Consider the following 16,729-nt stretch of genomic DNA (forward strand, 5'->3'; position numbering starts at 1 on the left):
ACAACATTCTAAGGTTCCCAGTGAAGCACACCTCAAATGTGGGTAGACATTCCTAAGAAGGCTATTTGAGTTGGAAGGATCAAAATGTTTATACACCAGCATTTGCTCCAGCCCACAGACTATAAAAACAACCCAGTTATGGCTTTCCTTTGGAAGGTCACTGAGGTTAAAATGATCACAGTAAGAGTGAAAAAGGTTCCATATCCCTTTGTTTTTATTTTTAGGGTGTGATATGTTAGCAGCCTCCAGCAGAATTTGCTTTATTTTAAAGCATGCCAAATAATCCCTGCTCTGTTTTCAAGACCGCTTCTGCACTTCTCAACTCCTCTGACAGTTCAGCAAATACTCACATCCAGCACTTGCTCCCGACTCCTTTCCTTCTTTATGTTTACACTTCCCCAAGGGAGCCGAAACCAGCACTAATTAGCAGTGAATTAAATCCTACCTCTAGGACACTCAAGGGTCAGTGTTTACCGGGGGTTCCAAAGCATCCCTGGTCCCCTTCCCCCAAGCTCAAAAGACTGAGAGCAACATATCCAGTCCTGAAGGGAAGTTCTGACATCTGAATCAATTATGCAATTTACTCCTAAAGTTTTACCTTTCCTATCATAAAGTATCTTTTCATGCCTGGGTAGTTTTATATACCCAGCTTGCTCGGCCTGGAACACATTTGCTCCTTACCTTTTTCAGCCTTTAAGACCCTGCTGAAATATCATCTTCTTGGTATTTTCTTCTACTTACCTAGACAGTTAGTTGCTTCTTCCTCAGTAGTCCCACTGAACTCCTATCTTGGTATCTCATATCTTACCCTATAGTCCATCTTGATATTTCACATCTTATGTTCTATCAGTTCATATTCTAATTGTGTTTGGTCTCTTTAGACTGATCTCTGCTACTTATTTGTCTCATATTTTCAATTTTCCCCAGCATCTAGTCCTAGGATATAGGAGGCACCAAATAAATATTTGTTAAAAGAAAAAGAATTAAGACAATATATGAAAGGCACTATAACATAAACTTAAAATCTAGAAACTAATAGCATGTTTTGGAGGACATTTGAAAGAAGCCATATTTTTAGTTGGTGCCAGCATATATTGTTAGCATTTTATTCACTCTAACAGGAAAAAAATACTAAAAGCTACTTTTATTAAGCATTTACAATATACCAGACACTGTGCTCTCTTACAGATTTAATCATTATAACAAACTCTTTAAGACATATTAAAATTCCCATTGCACTGATGGAATAATTAAAGTTTTAGAGAGGTTAAGGAATTTGTCCAAACTCAAAATCACAGGGCCAGCATGGCATCCAAGCCTGCCTGATTCCACTTGCTGCCTCCATTTGGTGTATTCTACTGTGGAACATAATGCTCTAAGGCACCAGCAACCACCATGAAGTCCAAGCTTGGGCATGACATGAATCAGTGTCAGTAGCAAAAGCAGGTAGGAGAATCAGAAAGGAATATTCTTTAAAGAAAAAGAAAAGATTTTATTTGTCAGAGAGAGAGAGAGAGAGAGAGCAAGCAGGGGGAGAAGCAGGCTCTCTGCTCAGCAAGGAGCCCGATGCGGGACTCGATCCCAGGACCCTGGGATCATGACCTGAGCCAAAGGCAGACGCTTAACCGACTGAGCCACCCACGCCTCCCCAGCAAGGAATATTCTTTAAAGTGCTTTGTTTTTAGATAAACCATTGGGCCTGATGAACATCAGTGATAGTTAATACACAAATTAAATTATTCTTTATTCCCAACTTCATAATGGACTTGTTATCACCACTGCAAGCATCCAAACTGACCTGATGAAACACTAGATAACCCTGTGCTTTTGAATGACAATCTATACAGAGAAAGTCCAAAATAAGTCATGATTATTATCATTACTACTAAATGATTCCAAATGCCTCAAAGGAAGTTATAAATGAATAAGAAGAGATAGCATTGTTTGCTGTATATGCACACACCACAGAAGAAACAAACTATACTTTAAGCTACAAGCACAACTCAGGCCTCTTGGGAACAGAATACCTGTTGAAAGTTTGGCAGACTGTACAAGAAAGTGAAATTATAAGCCAATTTCACTCCCTAACATAGATACCAAAAATGCAAAATAAAATAGTAATACTAAATCAAAGCTAGCAATATATTTATAAAAGCTTATCTGAGTAAAATTTCTTCCAAGAATATAAGCATAGCTTAACAATAGAAGATGTGTAGATTTAATTCAACACGTAAATCAGTTAAAGGAGAAAAGCGAAAGGATATTTCAGGAGATACAGAGAAAACATTTGGTAAAATTGTACACTCATTCTTAATAAAAATATTAGCAAACTAGGTGTACAAGGGAACTTGCTCAAGCAAATTAAGGCTATCTACCAAAAACCTATAGCAAATATCTTTTTAAGTGGCTCAGTATTAAAAGCATTCTCTACAACATCAGGAGAACAAAGGATGCCTGCTAACACTGCTTCTATTCAATATTATTGGAGCCTCTGGCCAATGACAGAAGACAATAACTAAATGTTGAAAAGGAAGAAATAAAATTGTTCTTATTTTCAAGCACAGATTTTATTTTTTTAATTTTTAAAAAAGATTTTATTTGAGAAAGAGAGAGAGAGTACAAGCAGGGGGAGTGGCAGAGGGCGAGGGAGAAGCAGGCTCCCTGCTGAGCAGTGAGCCCAGTGTGAGGCTCAATCCCAGGACTCCAGGATCATGACCTGAGCCGAAGGCAGATGCTTAACCGACTGAGCCACCCAGGCGTCCCTGCAGACACAGGTTTTAAACATAGAAAATCCCAGAGCCCCTACTCATAAACCGTTAGAACTACTAAGTAGGTTTAACAGTGTCGCTGGAGACAAGATTAGTGTAAATTCAATAACATTTGTATTCACCAATAATAATCTGGTAATAATAAGGAAATAATAAGACATATTTCATTGACATGAGTAGCAATAAAATTCTTGAGATACCTAAGCATAAATCCAACAAAGGAGTTGAGAGAGACATAAATTATGAAAATTATGAAAGCTTATTGGAAAACATAAAAGAAGATCTAATAAATGGAAAGACATACCATGTTTAATAAGGGAATACTCACTATCATAAAGACGTAAACTCTCCCCCAAACGAATCTATAAATTTAATGGATTTCAGTTGAAATCTCAACTGTTTTTGTTTTTCTGTGTGGAAATGCTTAAAATGGTATATTTGGTCTTGTATTACGTGCTACCCACATACGAGCAGACCTGTTGCAATATCACAATGTATACTGGTACTACAAACATCTTCATAGCTTCTGAAAGAGGTGTGAGCACAACTGTTACCTATGAGTGGTTCAGAAGAGCCACAGAAGCCCAGCACTTTGAGCAATTTTGGACAAAGCAATGAGTTGTCCTAGGAATGGCACAGGGAGGAATCTTTTTCAACATTTCCATCAGTTAGCTAAAGTAGGAAGTGCTCAGCAGATGATTCTAAATCTGACAAGTGAAAAGTTGAGAAAATAAAAATCTACCTAAGGAAGATTTCATAAAAAGAAACGAGTTTTTAGGAATGGGGAAGATAAGATACTTGGATAGGAGGTAAAGATGAGGACTTAGAGGGAGAAAAAAAAATCCAAAATAATTCCAAACCACATTAAAGGTGGTCAGAGATGGGATCGTGGAACGGGTCAGGACCAGCAGTCTTTGGAACCTTGAAGACATCAGTCCAGGATAACCATCGCAACAGGCAACTTAAAGACCACAGTCCGCCGTGTGGTTACTCCTGAGAGTGGCAGCATGACACTGGAGTGCTCCTCTCTTCAGCTCTTTGATAACATTTCTTCTCAAGAGAAAACCTGAACACAAAGTGGTTGGGGTGACTGAACAGTCAAATTATCTAGATTCTAAATCTTTCCCTTCAAAAATAAAAGTAATAGGGAAATGGGGCTGTAGAATATTGGCGATGTCATTTAGAAAGGAGATACAGGGTTCCACCACTTTTCTAAAGTAGAGGGATGCTACGAAACCTTTCATGAGCTGAAATGGCATAAAGGAGCAATTACCAGTGAATTTTATGGGATTTTTTTTTAGCATTCCCAGACTCCCAAAAATAGCTTCTCTTGGGCTTTTCTGATACTTTTGGACACAGTTTGCTAGCGGATGCACAAAATAAATTGAGATAAAGCACAGATGCTCACAGACCACTGTTGGAAGCTCTGGTGGCGTGAAGCTGAGATGCGGAGTAGTTCCCAGGGAAGGAGCTGGGTGGGGCCTCTGCCACCGCTCCAGGTGCACTGCCTCTAGAATGGCTCACTGCAAAACCAATGCCGAATGCATTTTCACTTTTTGCCTCTTTTCATAAAAGCCAAAATCCTCTTTGGATTTCATTGGGTTAGCGAAACAGGTACCAATGTAGATGTTTTGTAAAGGCGGAATGGTGTACCGTGAACTCTGAAAAGTGGGGGATATCTGTAGCAGCAGAATGGGAGTGGGAGGGCTGGTGTTGGACCATCACCAATAGACTGTGTCAGAATGATTAGACCCGTGATGTGCCATTAGAACTTCTCAGGACATAAACCCAGAAATAGCTGAGCTAAGCCTCATTGCTCTTTGAACCGTGTTAGGTCATTGAACACTGCAAAATAGCTCAGAACCTAGAATAAAACAAGTCTTTCCCTCCCTTGTCTTTCTTCCCTCCAACGCACTGAGTGCCACTGACCTTCCATGATTCTTAGGAAATCCTTCCTTCTGCCAAAAATGAATGGCAAATTGCTTAGATGGACAGTCAGGCACTTCGTGGCCTCATGTCAGTTTTCCTTGCAGTCTTACTTCTTAACACCTCCTTAAACCAAAGTGACCTGAGACTACAAGCAGATTGGCTGTTTCATGGTTTCCCTTGATAACCCAAATACACTCATGGACTCTTAGGAACACAAAGTAGAGGAGCCACAGCATTATTTAATCTCTCGTTTTGTATTCGAGAAACGGATCCACAGAGGAAGGAGACTTACTAGTTAGTGGCCAGGGACAAGACAAGATCCAAATTTCTTTACTTTGTTTATTTCCACTATGTCAGCCCACCAACCCCCCAACAGAATGAATGAATATGTAAAACAAATTGTTGGGATTTTAAAACCAAGCTAAGGAAAAAAAAAACAGCTAAGTAAATATTTTCACTTCAAATCAACTCAAAAGAAAATTTGGAAGATGCCAATATTTTATCTTGATTAAGGAGGACTTTGTTACTAAATAGCTCAAGGTCATACTCTACTGCATGCTCTGCAAGATAATAATCTAGAAACTAATGTAGAAACATATGCAAAATTCCTCTGATAAATTTTGTGATGGCAGAAGAGTATATTTGACTTAATATATAAATGGCTTTTTATTTTGTGTTGTAAGTCTTCAAAATACTCTTAGGTCAAATCAATATCTTAGTATTATATCCCATATTACAAAGTGTTCATCACTCAAACAAAGGCAGCATTAAAACTTATTTGTTGTTAGTTATTTTTTTAAGATTTTATTTATCTATTTATTTTAGAAATAGGGAGAGCAAGTGAGCAGGAGTGGGGGGAGGAGGAACATGAGGAGGGAGAGGGACAAGCAGACTCCACACTGAGTGTGAAGCCTGACACAGGGCTCCATCTCACAGACTGAGACCACGACCTGAGCCGAAATCAAAAGATAGGCGCTCAACCAACTGAGCCACCCAAGGACCCCTGTTGTTAGTCTTTTCAAGGCAAACCCTGGCACATAAATTTTTCCATTTTGCAAACTGTGCCCAATCCATTTATTTTTCATGCCATGGTGTCACATCTCCCCCTATACTCATCTCCACCCCAATCAACTCACCCCAACCCATTTACCGATTCACTCATTTCTTTTTCCTATAAACCCAACATATCTGCTGCCTGTACCACACAGGCATTCACCACATGTAATCTTGGCTTATTATTTATCTTATGGTTATATTCTATCTTTTTTATTAATAACCACTATTTAACAAGAGCCTACAATAAATAGCTAGTGCTCACTAAGTAGAGTGAACACAGAATTTGTCATTTAAACCAGGATACTTTTGAGAATAGAAGGGGTTGCTATTAATAATCACACTGGGACAACATGTGTAAACCAGGGTTATCCCTCAAATATGTGGACATATGGGCACCCTATCATTAAGTGACAGTGTGGCAAACATTACAGGCTGGCTCACTCAACATCTTTATGAACTCTTTTCTCCCTTCCTTGACTTCTTCTGCTATAGAAGCTGGAAAGCCCACTTTCTCTTTCTCTCCCACAGCTAACACTGGCCAGGAGCCACAGCTCTGGATAATGGGACCTTAGTAAGGGATTTCTGATAACTTGTTCTTCCTGATAAAATAGGGCATAACACTTTTAAAGTTACTATATAGCAATGCTAAGTAAGGAGACTCTTGGCTTACACCAAGTAACTAGCACAGCTCCTTTCCCTTTCTTCCTGTGTGGACACTGTCTCGAGGTGTAGTGGTCACCTAAAGACAGTGAAATGATAAATATGAGAGCAGGAGGAAGAATGGCAGAGCAGAGAGTCTCCTTACTTAGCACCGCTATATAGTAACTTCTAAACGTGTGACTAACAACAGGGGTCCTTGGGTGGCTCAGCTGGTTGAGCGCCTATCTTTTGATTTCGGCTCAGGTCGTGGTCTCAGGCTGTGAGATGGAGCCCTGTGTCAGGCTTCACACTCAGTGTGGAGTCTGCTTGTCCCTCTCCCTCCTCATGTTCCTCCTCCCCCCACTCCTGCTCACTTGCTCTCCCTATTTCTAAAATAAATAGATAAATAAAATCTTTAAAAAAAACCTAACAACAAATAAGTTTAGAAGTTTAGAAGTTACTATACAGCAGTGCTAAGTAAGGAGACTCTCTGCTTTCTCTAGATATTAACCAACGCAATTGTTTTAGAGCTTTGGCAAATCTTTTTTACTTTCTTTGGCAGACAGTAATCAACAAACCACACAGAGTGGCTTTCATGTGGATGAGATGTGCTACACAGAGAGAGTGATTCTTAAGGAAGCCTGAGTTTAGGCAAGACAGAAGTACACCTCTTTACCTTCTAAATTACCTACAAAATGTCTCTAGCCAAAGCCCGCCACCCAGCCTACACTCTTCTGAACATCGTCTCTGCTTCTTGGGAAGATAGCAATTCTCTGGCCTGTGCAACTTGACAGAACACAAACCCACTAACACAAATTTGCCACAGTGCTCCATGCAGTGCTCTTAGGAGGCATGAATCCTCACTGGAGCTGCTCAAGGCTTAATTCCAAAACCCTGAAAGTGTTGCTAAGTGGCTGTTTCTGGTCACACATGTCCTGCGTGAGTAAAGCAGGCAAGTGACTGTCATGGACTGTGGAAGAGCCAAACTGGGTCAGATCTCCTAGAAGGAGACTGGGGAGATCAATGCAGGCCAGCCTTCAGGAGGTGTCCACACACAGAAGCTTTCTCACTGGCTTCCCAGCCTCACCTAATCTCTGAGGTTGCAAGGAAAAACCAAAACATCAGACCTACATTTCTTTTGGCCTTTGCTGTGCAGTACGGAGACCCACACCTCCCAGCTTGGTGGCCCCACTGAGTCATGCCTCGCTACTTCCATTCTGGTTCTTGCCCTGTCACCCCCATACTCCTCCATCATCTTCCCACATGAGTATTCCTTTATTCTGTTTCTGCTGTGTCCACACTTTTCAGGTGCCATTTCCAGAATGTTTCTACTGCATAGGAAAAGATAAGATCTGTCTTAGTTGCAGGGGGGCTTCTCAAATTCATGATGGAAGGACCTCTCTTTACACCTGTCCAAGCCCAAAGGGTCCAGAAGAAAGGTTGGCTTACCAGACTATTAGTACTTACTGAGAACGCAATTTGTAAGGCTCTGTCTTAGGATCAATACAGAAAACAAATATGCCATACAGAAGAATATTGACTATCCAACAACATGGGAGAAAAGCTCAAAACAGAAAGATAAGTGGGAAGAGCAACAAATAAAACTGTATGTACAATATCTCAATTTTTTTTGGCTTTGTTTTTAACTACCAAAAAACAACCCTCTGAAATGTTAATGGTAATCTCTCTGGCTAGGATTAAAGATAGGATTAGAGATAGAATTATAGATGATTATTTCTTTCATTTTAATATTTATTTCTGTGGGCGTCTGGGTGGCTCAGATGGTTAAGCGTCTGCCTTCGGCCCAGGTCATGATCACCAGGTCCTGAGATCGAGCCCCACGTCGGGCTCCCTGCTTAGCAGGGAATCTGCTTCTCCCTCTTCCTCTGCCTCTCCCCACTGCTCATGCTCTCTCTCTCTCTCTCTCTCTGTCCCAAATGAGTAAGTAAAAAATTATTTAAAAAATAATATTTAGGGGCACCTGGGTGGCTCAGTCGTTAAATGTCTGCCTTCAGCTCAGGTCATGATCCCAGGGTCCTGAGATCGAGCCCATGTCGGGCTCCCTGCTCCACGGGAAGCCTGCTTCTCCCTCTCCCACTCCCCCACTTGTGTTCCCTTTCTAGCTGTGTCTCTCTCTGTCAAACAAATAAATAAAATCTTCAAAAATAAAATAAAAAATAATATTTATTTCTCTATTTTTGATAATAATACTAGCAACAATGACATTTATTGTGTGCCAGGCACCATTCTAAGAGCTTTACATGAATGAACTCATTTAATTCTTACAATAATCCTAGAATGTAGGTGCTGTTATTATGCCAAAGAAAGGTGAGGCACAGAGATCAAATTACTTGCCCAAGGTCACATACATAGTAAGTGAGTCACGGAGCCAGGATTCAAACACAGCAAGCTATTTCCAGAATTAAGATTTAACCACCTGCAAATATAAACTATTGGGACTACATCAGAATAAAAAGCTTCTGCAGAGTGAAGGAAACAATCAACAAAACTAAAAGGTAACCTACTGAATGGGAAAAGATATTTGTAAATGACATGACCAAGAAAGGGTTAGTATCCAAAATATATAAAGAATTTATACAACTCAACATCCAAGAAACAAATAATCCAATTTAAAATAGGCAGGAAACATGAACAGACATTTCTCCAAAGAAGATATCCAGATGGCCAACAGACACATGAAAAGATGCTCAACATCACTCATCATCAGGGAAATGCAAGTCAAAACTACAATGAAATACCACCTCACACCTGTCAGAATGGCTAAAATCAACAACTCAAGAAACAAGTGTTGGAGAGGATGTGGAGAAAAATGCACTGTTGGTGGAAATGCAAACTGGTGCAGCCACTCTGGAAAACAGTATGGAGGTTCCTCAAAAAGTTAAAAATAGAACCACCATACAATCCAGGAATCGCACTATTGGGTATTAACCTCCAAAATACAAAAAAAAAAAAAAAAAACCCACTAATTCAAAGGGATACATGCACTTCTGTGTTTATAGCAGCATTATTTACAATAGCCAAATTATGGAAGCAGCCCAAGTATCCATCAGCAGATGAATGGATAAAGAAGAAATAATGTACGTATATACAATGGAATATTCTTCATCCATACAAAAGAATGAAATCTTGCCATAAGCAACAACACGGATGGAGCTAGACAGTATAATGCCAAGTTAATTAAGTCAAAGACAAATACCATATGATTTCACTCATATGTGTAATTTAAGAAACAAAACAAACAAGCAAAGGGAGAAAAAAAAAGAGACAAACCAAGAAACAGACTCTTAACTATAGAGAACAAACTGATGGTTACCAGAGGGGAGGTGGGTAGGGGGATGGGTGAAAGAGGTGATGGGGATGAAGGAGGGCACCTGTTGTGAAGAGCACCAGGTGTTGTATGGAAGTGTTGAATCACTATATTGTACACCTGAAACAAATATAACACTGTATATTAACTATAAAAATTTTTTTAAAAAGTAAATAAGACTTGGGGCGCCTGGGTGGCTTAGTCATTTAAAGTGTCTGACTCTTGGTTTGGGCTCAGGTCATGATGTCAGGGTCATGGGATCCGGCCCCCTGTCAGACTCTGTGGTTTAGCAGGGAGTCTGCTTGTCCCTCTCCCTCTGCTCCTCCCTTGCCCCCCGACACACCCTCAGCTCATGCTCTCCTCTCTCTCTCTCTCAAATAAATAAATAAATATGGTCTTTAAAAAAGTAAGACTTAACCACTATTTCCTGCTATCTCTAGAATATGTAGTGTTTTATAATACATAGTTTATAATAAAGAAGTATAATCTTTCTTCTCTTTTTTTTAAGATTTTATTTGAGAGAGAGAGAGAGAGAACACACACATAGGGGGAAAGTCAGAGGGAGAGGGGGAAGCAGACTTCCTGCTGAGCAGGGAGCCCAATGCGGGGCTCTATGTAGGCAGGGCTCAATCCCAGGACCCTGGGACCTCGACCCAAGCCAAAGGGGGATGCTCAACCAACTGAGCCACCCCAGCATCCCTAATCTTTCTTTATAATAAAGAGAAAAGGTTTAAAAAAAGAAAAGGAATATAAGACAAGGTTGTCAAGAAGAGAGAGGGTGAAAGAATGAGTATTTAAAAGAGAGTCAAGAGAGGGGCGCCTGGGTGGCTTGGTTGGTTAAATGTCTGACTCCATCTCAGCTCAGGTCTTGATCTCTGGGTGTGAGTTCAAGCCCCATGTTAGGCTCCATGCCCAGCATGGAGTAAGGAGAAATGACCCCACACTTAGTATCTCTGGGTTTGTTACCTCACCTGCAAAACAAGAGGGTGAACAAGACTACATTCTAGAGAAATATTTACCTTGCTCGTTACCAATAGTTGGCATGAAAGATGCCTCATCATTTTAGACTTGGCCATCACATCATTGATTAGTCTACAGCAAATTTGCTGTCTTTGTGCTTTAATTTACATTTTAAAACCCACATGTCCCATAAAGCAAATGCACAGAGTATAAAAACTATTAGTAGACCTAAGGGAATAATCCTATATGAATGAGAGCACTGATCAATTTTAAAAGACAGAAAGTGGTAAGAAAACAGAAATGGAATGCAAAAGGGCCTGGCAGCATGCATGATTCCAAAGAGCAGCAACCAAATCATTCAAAAAAGGCCTTGTCCCCTGCAGCTCTGGCTCCTTACCTTCCCACAAGACTCAGCCCCTGACTATTCCTCCCCATTCCCTTGTATAAAATCCAAATCACGCAAACAATGGATGCTAATCTGTGAGAGCAATTCCTCCCTCTCCCAAGAGCCACCCTTGATCAACTATTTCTGATACTAGTCGAACTTTGGCTGATCTGGCTAAAGTTCTAGGAAATATTTAGCCCTCCTGCCCCAAGCCAGATGCTCTTAAGGGCTTTCCCATGCCCGGCATTTTCAAATAAAAGGTTATGCCAACGGTGCCCTGGCTGATTTCTTCCCACCAACTTTGTTGCAAAAATAAAAGGAGGGAAATTGGAAGGGGTGGGATGAGAGAGCTATATCCCCCCCTTCAATAAGAGAAAGCACATAGATTCTGTCTAAAACTGATAAATGAAGATCAGCTACATATGCAAATTATTCCGCAATAGGGAGGGAAGTGATCAAACAGCCAAGAGCGGAGAGTGACTGTATCCAAGGAGGGGGACTGTTGTTTTTGTTAGAATCTTTTAAAATGCTCTAATTCATAAAATTAGATGAATATATTATTTGATAACAAGCAGTTTTTAAAAGTTAAAACTTGTAATTTAAAGTAAAAAATTACAATTACATAATCAAGTGTGTCTACAAATTATCCCAGCTAAATGAGCCCAACAAATGGAGATGTAGGTTTTCTCGGTGACTTCAGGACTGGGAAGACAGCACGGTGAGCGGAGAGGGGTGACTGGAGGGAGTGAGTGGGCCAGCATGCGCCCAGATCAGGCCTCCCTCGGGTTCTCTGACATCAGTCGGAGGAGTTTGCTCAGTGGGATCCCTGGGCTTTCTGGAAAAGCATCAAGCTCTCTGTTCTTGGAAGATGAAGAGTTCCTTTTAGCTTCCTGCTCTCTGTCTTGGTTTTGTGTGTCTGTTTCGGTGCAACTCTCTTTGCACCTGACTTTTTCTCTTTGACTCCCTTTCCCTTAATCTGTGCGTTTTCTGCTCACTGAAGACTCCCTTTTCCCTAGTTTTATTTTTCTCTCTAATCTTAAATTCTTCTCACCATTCCTACCTTGTCTCTCTTCTCATCCTGATTTTTCTCTCAGTCTTAGCAGACCCTCATGTATTTTTGTCTCTCAGTTTTTCATGTGGTTAGCTGAAATGACTTGAGTCTTTTGAACGCAACTTGCTCATCTGTAAAACTGGTTAATACTCCTCAGTATCCTGTATAATACTGGCTGAGCTATCCTGAAGTTCTTGGGAGAAAATAATTTTATTTATTTATTTTTAAAGATTTTATTTATTTAGTCATGAGAGACAGAGGGAGAGAGAGAGAGAGAAGCAGAGGGAGAAGTAGGCTCCCAAGGAGCAGGGAGCCTGATGTGGGACTCGATCCCAGGATCCTGGGATCATGACCTGAGCCGAAGGCAGATGCTTAACCATCTGAGCCACCCAGGCGCCCGGGAGAAAATAATTTTAGAAGCTATGATCTGCTTAATTCAAATTGTAGACTATTGCCTTCCTAAGTAATTTGAATATTTTTTCTCTTGAAATATATAACTTCAATTCTAGGAAACTTTTTTTTTAAGATTTTATTTATTTGACAGAGAGAGACACAGCGAGAGAGGGAACACAAGCAGGGGGAGTGGGAGAGGGAGAAGGAGGCTTCTCGCCGAGCAGGGAGCCCGATGTGGGCGCATCCCAGAACCCTGGGATCATGGCCTGAATGGAAGGCAGATGCTTAACGACTGAGCCACCCAGGTGCCCCTAGAAAACTTTTTCTAGAATGACAATAGGAAATGACAATAGAATGAGACTAATTTTATAAACAATTGGTCCTCTCAACAACTGAAAGAAATCAGCCAATGAATTAAGGCTCTTTAGTCCTTAGTGAAATACTATAATGAGATTCAAAAAATGAAGTTGGATTTCACATTATATTTTAATTTTTAAATTTCTCAAAATGAAACTATATATTTGGCTGAAAACATTAACCTAGTGGGACGAAATATTTTTTTCTTTTTTTAAAACTGTTAAGTCTAGAGGTTTTCAAATTTTCCAGTCATGTGCCATCAATGTACAAAATTGATTTTATAGGATTCATTGCTCAGGAATTGTGGATGTGCAAATAATTATGGTTCTTTAAAGACACCAACATTTGCTAATGATCTGAACGATGTCACTGCTGCCCCCAAATGAATCCATCTTAACTGAAACCCTAAAGCTTAAACCAAGAGCACAGAGGGCTCTATGGCCTACCTGCAGTTATTACCAGGAAATTTAGATTTCATACAAACCTGCCTTTATTGTAAATGCAGTTTAGTTATTAGAAAAAAGCACACACCTCAAACTAAAGATCCAATCCACATTTTTTCCTAACACAGAAGGAGGCCTCTCTGAAGGGTTTTCCAGGCTTACCACTGAACGGTGGTCAAGCCAAAAATAAACCCATGGAGGCAAATTCAACAGCACGCAGAACAGGCGTCCATGGAGAGCAGGACTTAGCTTTCCCCCCACTGGCCTCCTTCTAGGACCCCCACCCACATTCCCCCATCTCCTAATTAGAGAGCTAATTAGGACTCCAGATTTAAATGCTAAATGGGGAGGGAGCCTGGTGCCAGGCCAGGATTCCTTTAACATCAAACACTCTCCTTCTTCAGGCTTCTCCCCTTAGTGCAGTGCGCTTTGGGAAGCGAGCTGGGCCAGCAGGGCCGACAGGCTGCAGGGCAGTGTTTACACTCAGTTGTCTGAGAGGGAAGATTTGTCTCACAAATTGCAAACTCTGAAAAGATAAAATTTAAAAACAACATGCCCGGGCTTTTAGTACTTTAAGGAAAAGAAACAAGTATCTTATAAGCTCAGTTATTATTACCATGGTGACAGGAGGGGACGTGAGGAGATCTCAAGAACAGTTCCTGGTTCCAGCCAGGCAGCGTCTCAACGGTGCGGGGCGACTTCTTCGGTTACCATGGCAACCAAAATTAGAAGTGCTTTTGCAACACTAACAGAAACCAGCTTTTGAAGCGCTTCTGTGAATCACACTGAATACTGATGATGCAAGCTTGAGTGATACATATTTTTCAAACACACACACACCATATTGCCATAAACAAATATTCCTTTTAGATTTCCCCCCTTGAAATCTTGCCTTAACTTGGAATAGATTTTTTGGTCTGGTTCTGTTTGTTTCCCTTTTGGATTCCCGCGGTCTCAAGTGCAAACGCGATCTGTTTAATTTCCAAACTTGTCTGAATTGCACGGGGAAGAGCTTAGAATGTGGTTCATTTGCTCCCATTTTGAAACGGGATGAGGAAATGGGGTGGGGGAGGGTGGGTCGAACAGAGAGCCCTCTTGTCTACTAAACTCCGGAGGACGAAAACGGGGGGAGGGGTGGGTTGGGGGTAGGGGTAGGAGAGGCAAGGAGGGGAAGGAAGAGGGCGGGAAGGAAGGGAAGAAATAAGTGCGGACCGCTGAATCTTTGCTGCCCTAAGAGCACCTTTATCTGTTCCCTCGACCTGTCCATCTGCCCAACTGTGGTGTCAAAGCTGACCAGAAATGACATTTTAAAGACCCCTTTGCCATCCTTTCCTGGTCATCCTGACGCTCCTAATATTCCTGAAGGGACATTCGGGAAGAGGAGACGAGGTTCTTCCTTACTTGTGCAGTCTTCAAAGGAAGCACGACTCTTTAGGGAGCGTCGTGGTGTGGGGTGTGCTGGGCCACGGCCGTTCGCGGTCACTGCCCTCGCTGCCAGTCCCCAGCGCTCAGTACGAACTGTCTACACCTGGGCTCGCGCCCTGGGGCTCTGGTCCCCGCGCCGGGTGTGCGCCGGGCAAGGCGCGAAGCGGTCCTCCCGGGCTCCCGTGCGGGCGCGCACACTGACGCGGAGCCCGCACGGCGCCGGGGCGCGGGGACACACGCGCGCCCAGACCCAGGAGCGCCACGCACCGCACAGGCAGTGCCCCGCACGCGCCAGCGCACCCGCGCCTACTGCTCCAACGCCCTCTGCTCGCGCGCGCCGAGCGGCCCGAGAGGGGCCGTCCCGCCGGAGCGCCTACCCTTCTCCTGACCCCAGCTCCCCCTCCACCCCGCCCCGCCGGCAGTCGTGTCTCCGTTTCCCGCTCGGCTCGCGGGAGGGACGGGCGCCGCTCGCAGTCCCCCCGCCCCACCCAGCTCAGCAACCTGGCGGAGGAGGCAGGCAGGGTGTGGGTGCTGGCTGCGAGCCCCGTGGCCCTCGCTTACCTTCGTGGCGAGCCTGGCTCACGGGCTCGGCGGCTGGGGGCCAGGGGCTCCGAGCGGTTGGCGCTGGAGCACGCGGTGGGTGCGTGGGTGGCGGGCGCCGCGGCCGCGCGGAAGGCTCCCGGAGCTGTCAGGGACGGCCGACCTGACCGACAGCGGCCCGGGCAAACCCCGCCCGCTGGCCCAGGCCGGGGCCCTGCGGCGGGAGGGGGGATGGGGTGGGGGGGACAGAGGCGCCCCGCAGCGTTTCCCGGAGGACCAATAGGGAGCGGGGGGCTGGCTCGAGGGAGGGGGCCGGGGGCCGGTCAGGCGCCGGGACGCGGGCCAGGACCTCGTAGGCCGGTTTCTATGGCAGCCAGGAAGGAGGGGCTGGAGGGAGGGGGGTGCGCGGCGCGGGGACACCCATCGCAGACACGGGAGGAGGGGGGTTTGACCCTCTCGCAGAGAGAGTCCCTCCTACAGCACGGATGGGAAGCGGCGACACCGCCCAAAGAGGGTTGACACGGCTCTCGTCAACTCACGCCTCGTACTGAGCCGCTCGAGCCTCCTGATGAAGGGTTTCCGTGTCCTTTGGAGACCGCGACCCAGTAATCTTCCCAACAGAACGGGGTTTTCAGCAAACCACCGTGACAGCTCCTTCGGGTGAGTCTGGCAGGGTTTAGGCTCTGCAGAAAGAAGTGCTAATACCACCCTCTGCCTGGGTCCCTCGCAGACATTATGTCCGGTTCCATTGGTACCACTTAGGCAGTGAATCCCTTATCTCCTGCCTACTCCCCAACTATAGCCTTCCCGCTAATGGTAGGTGCCAAATACTTTTACAGTTTACAAACAGGGAAGCCAAGTCACTGAATTGAGTGCTGAGCAGGGAATGAGATTCACAGAATAGTAAACGCCTAGAGGTTATTTACTGAAGTTAAAATACTTCATTTTACAGAGGAGGAAAGTGAGGTCAGAGAAGTCAGTTAACTTAACAAGGGTCACACAGCTTGGTTAATGGCAGAGCCAGGCACCCTAAGTCACAGCTCAGTGAGCACTCTTTCCACCTCCTCATGCTCCCATATTCTGTGTTCCTGATTGCCAGGGCAATATTTACAAAAGCAAAAGTGCTAGGGAGACAAACTTTAAAATCTATTTATGGTAGAAATTAGGGAAGCCAAAGATTCCTTTTTTTTTTTTTTGCCAGGCACTGTTACAAATACTTTCACAAGAGTAACTGATTAAATCCTCAGAATAACCTTATAAGTTAGGAATTCTTGTTACCATTCCTGTTTTGACAGATGGGGACAGTGAGGCCCAGAAATGTTACTTGACTGCTGAAGATCACAGAGCTGTCCAGTGCTGGTGCTGGGATTCAAACCCAAACAGTCGACTCCAGAGTCAATGCTCTTCCTTACCCTGCTGCCTCTTTGTATGATTAAGGGGTCTGGGAAAAGGAAC

At 43.4% G+C, this 16,729-nt stretch overlaps 1 protein-coding gene across 2 annotated transcripts in view; it reads right to left on the reverse strand.

Annotated features, from left to right (window-relative positions):
• Nucleotides 1-15,480, reverse strand: part of NIM1K (NIM1 serine/threonine protein kinase) — a 63,165-nt gene extending 47,685 nt beyond the window's left edge. The window contains exon 1 of one of the 2 annotated variants that reach the window (XM_025867327.2): nucleotides 15,296-15,480. The gene's annotated coding sequence lies outside the window, so the exon portion shown is untranslated. Of the gene's footprint in view, nucleotides 1-14,710; nucleotides 15,024-15,295 lie in introns of those variants that run through there. The other variant, XM_025867329.2, reaches the window with a different exon arrangement.
• Between the last annotated feature and the right edge of the window lie 1,249 nt (nucleotides 15,481-16,729).

Source organism: Callorhinus ursinus, unplaced genomic scaffold, assembly GCF_003265705.2.
Source record: "Callorhinus ursinus isolate GAN/ISIS: 27379988/994484 unplaced genomic scaffold, GSC_fseal_2.0 scaffold3, whole genome shotgun sequence".
Classification (NCBI taxonomy): Eukaryota; Metazoa; Chordata; class Mammalia; order Carnivora; family Otariidae; genus Callorhinus; species Callorhinus ursinus.